Here is a 4,298-nt window from a genome sequence, read left to right as displayed (position 1 = left end):
TCAGGAACTGGTACAATAGTTCTAGAAATAAATAGCAATCCCGGGTTTGGAACCAAAGAGAAAAGATAGTATTATTTAGACGAATCATTCATAAATATATTTTAAAACGGAAAATATGAGGAACACGCCTCATGTTAGACAAAGTTAGGCTGGTTCGTAAGTCCTGTAGTACCTCTTAGTATTCTTAATTTACTTTACGTCCCCTAAAAGTAATCATTATTGGCCACAATACACTTGTGTCAACGTTTTTTTCCCAATTCTCAAAACAGTTGTTAAAGTCAATTTCCGGTATAACCATCAATGAGCATAGCGATTCACGCTTAATGTCTTCAATTGACTTAAAACAGTTTACCCGGAAGGGTCGTTTGAGTTTTCTGAACTGCAAAATTTCACATGGAACTAAACGGTTTTGATTGAAAATTTTGGTTGAAAACTGACGAAAAACTCACGAAGAATCAATGCAGTATGCGACGGTACATTATTGTGTTGCAAAAGTCAAGAGTTGTCGGCCCATAATTCCGGCCCCTTTCCACGAATAGCTCCGCGCAAACGACGCATAATACTCAAGTACTCAGTACTCCTTGTTGACAGTTTAGCCGATCGGAAGGAATTCGGAGTGCACCACACCTCGATAATCGAAGAAAACTGTCATCAGAATCTTTATTTTTTACTTGCTTTGATGTGGGGTCTTCGTCTTCGGCTCACCTTTGCCACAATATTTGGCCGATTAGTCTCTGTTTCCGGGTCGTAAGCAGAAATCCAGGACTCATCGCTTGATCTTTCAAAATTTGTCCGATATTCCAACGATGCTAGTAAGATCTTTGACTGTCAATTGACGATTCTCAGGGCTCAGAAATTACATTTTGTATACAAAAATTAGTGAAACTTCTTTGCTTAATAATTTCCTTCATAGAAAAAAATATTTCGACAAATGGGTTTTCGCGCGAAATTTAACTTAAAAAGTCTTACTAAATTTGTCCCACATTTGTACTTGGACAGGTATTCAACCTTTCAGTTACACCTATACTCCTAAAGGTGTGTCACGAGATCATAGATAGAGGCAATAGAGAGGTCTTGATAACATTATTCCACCTTGCCTCCTGCCAGCTTTTTTAAAGAGCGTCCAAAAGAATACTTTACAGCACCGCGTGTAAACCGATAGGACACTGTTCACTCAGTAGTTCGAAGAGCTCCTTATGGTTCTCTCTGGTTCAGAAAGATCTCGCAGGCACAGAAGTTGTGATTGTGTATGAGCGCTTACTGAAATCACTAAATAATATGGAATAATCTTGAAGGTATTGCTAATGCGGTCATACATTACTAGACTAATCAGGGAGCTTATAGACCGAAACCAGAGTAGATGGAGAGCTCCCAACAAAAGTCTCCACCACTTCCTTTCCTCATCAATTGTCATGAAACACAAAGACTTTGCAACAAAAAGTTTAGGATTTTCACAGGTTTTGTACAAGCTAAGGATAACAGTATTTGTAGCATATCTCAGAAGAAAAATACCACAAATAATTAAAATATGAACCCATCGCTCAACTCTGGCTAAGCTCTATCAATCGCCAACACTGGCCAAAAATAGGTATAAAATAATGGTTGTCAAAAAAGTCTTGCGGTATTTTCGCTAGTTGGCGCTGAAAGCGCATAGTTCATGTTCGCATCGGGTCATGCTATACCTTTTTGGAAAGCTCATTTCACGCGCTAACACATGTTTGATTGATTGTCGTTTTTTTACGTCGTTCGTGAGTTATAGCGTCGCAAACATGGAGCAAAATAAAGAGAAAATACGGAATATTTTACAGTACTACTACGATAAAGGCAAAAATGCATCTCAAGCCGCCAATAAAATTTGTGCAGTTTATGGACCCGATACAGTTTCCATTTCCACCGCACAACGATGGTTTCAACGTTTTCGGTCTGATGGTCGAAGATGCGCCACGCTCCGAAAGGCCTGTCGTCGAAAATTGCGATAAAATCGCTGAATTGATCGAAAGAGACCGGCATAGTAGTAGCCGTAGCATCGGTCAAGAGCTGGGCATGAGTCATCAAAAATTCATTTCAATTTCAATAAAAAAATTCCATAAAAATACCGCAAGACTTTTATGACAACCCATTATATGTGTGTGGCTACATAAAACCCCTGCGTTCAACAGTCATTTACGTAGAAAACTTTTCTCATTTCACATTTTGTGTTTGTTCCTTTACAACCGACGTTACTGTGCTAAGTAGTACTCGTATTTAGTACAGGGTGGGCCAAAAGAAACCAAGGGGTGTAAAAGTTTAATAACTTTTTCGTTTATCAATTTTTTTTTATTGAAATTAAATGGAGAGCGGTATCGGTTCATGATAGAAAATTTTTTACGTCCTGCTCTTGAAAACAGACCTGGTATGTGGTTTCAGCAGGACGGAGCTACTGCCCATACTGCCCGAGACACAATGGCACTTTTAAGTAAACTCTTTGGAGGGTGAATAATTTCCAGAAATTCGGAAACTATTTGGCCAGCGCGATCGCCAGAGTTGACAGCACCCGACTATTTTCTTTGGGGTTATTTGAAGGAGCGAGTGTATGTGAACAAGACAGATACAATCCTTGAACTCAAGGCAAACATTGGTGCAGAAATTCGAACGCTACAGCCACAAGTTTTGAAAGATGTTATGGAAAATGCTTTAAAAAGAGACATCATTTTTCATATTTAGTGTAAATAAATTTCCCTTTTGTATATTATATAATCAGAAAGAAAAAATAAAAACAGGTGCGTGAAGTCCCTACGCGCGGATGAAGTTATACTTCTTAGTGCTATTCCAAGAAATGCCTATCATTTTTAATGAAAGAAAACTAGAAAACTTAAATTCATATTTTATAATTATGTATATGTATATTATGTATATTGCTGTGATAAATTTAATTTCTATTAGTAAGAAAAATATTTATTTGTATAGTTTACGATGTTAAAAGGCATACATCTTCTATCCTATCTTGTGTATCTGCACATGCTCATATGAGTGTATGTATACGCATGTGCGCGTTCAGAAATTGAAATCATATTTTCATCACTTATCAATATACTTATTACATGTGCGCGCATTGACTTGCATGTTCATACATTCATTTATACTTATGTACATATATTTGCATACATTGCCGAATAATGCACAAGCAAACAAACATACATATGCGTACACATATGAATATGTCACCAACAAAAAATTGATCTTCACAAGTCAATATGGCAGCCAAATTGGCAAAGAACAAGTGTAGTAAATTTTACAACAAAAACGATTTCATTCATGAACGCAGGCGCAAATTCCATAAGCGATCTCGCTTCATTCATAAAAACAGAGGCCGTAACATCTCCTTGAGCATGCCTTTGCCAACAAGTCGTCTTTTCGCGACGATGGCAAAAGCTAAAAATCATAAATTGCACAACTTTCTTGTGCTTCTCGCAAAAATTTGCGTCGATATGTATTCACGATCATATGTATACATACATACATATTTACGCATGTTTGTAGGCGAAGCTGCTACAGCGGCAAGGGGTGACAATCGGCGGCCATTACTTTACTTATGCCATAGCTATTGCTACGAATATGGAAATGACAACGAAATAATGCAAATATGCATATTTCTAAAGGTCATTAATTTCCTTGAAGAAATGAAAGGAATGAATGATCCTGAGAAGTATAGTCTTAACTTTTCAACGGCCAACGCAGAGCATTTCAACCAAAAGGAATTTATTCATTAAAATCACCACTCAGAAGTCGTTTTATCCGTTGTAAGGGAACGATTTTCGAAGAAGCATCATTTCTAATATGCCACAAGACAAAATTAGAAATGAACTTCTTAAACCTCACGCTGTCAGATAAAACGATATACTTCGTCATTGCGGGTCGATTTCCAAAAAATGTAAATGAAGACTAACTACAGAAATGATCCTGTAAAGTATAGCCTTAATTTTTCAACGGCCAACGCAGAGTATTTCAACCAAAAGATACGCAAAATAGTTGAGAATTCGCAGAAATGAAAGACAAATGAAAGAAAAAGAAGCATAACTTCAATAATGCACAAGCATACAAACATACATATGCGCAGCAGCAGCAAGGAAAGAGGTAACAATCGGCGATCCATTGTATATTTCTTTCATGCATAACCAAACCATAATTAGGAAAACGCAATACAAGTGTCAATGGTGGTGTTGGTGGTAAGCGCTTGAAAAGTTACGACGAGAACGTAGGTTCGAATCCCAACAGAATTTATTTTTAATTGAATATGTCACCAACCAAAAATTGAAACA

At 37.2% G+C, this 4,298-nt stretch overlaps 1 pseudogene; it reads right to left on the bottom strand.

Moving 5' to 3' along the window:
• Positions 1-3,753: 3,753 nt before the first annotated feature.
• On the bottom strand, positions 3,754-3,956 carry LOC120779226 (annotated as a pseudogene).
• Positions 3,957-4,298: the final 342 nt, after the last annotated feature.

The sequence above is a fragment of the Bactrocera tryoni genome, chromosome 5, assembly GCF_016617805.1.
Source record: "Bactrocera tryoni isolate S06 chromosome 5, CSIRO_BtryS06_freeze2, whole genome shotgun sequence".
In the NCBI taxonomy this organism is placed as follows: Eukaryota; Metazoa; Arthropoda; class Insecta; order Diptera; family Tephritidae; genus Bactrocera; species Bactrocera tryoni.
Note: the sequence above shows the minus strand (reverse complement) of the source record. Positions and strands in the feature narration are given on the sequence as shown.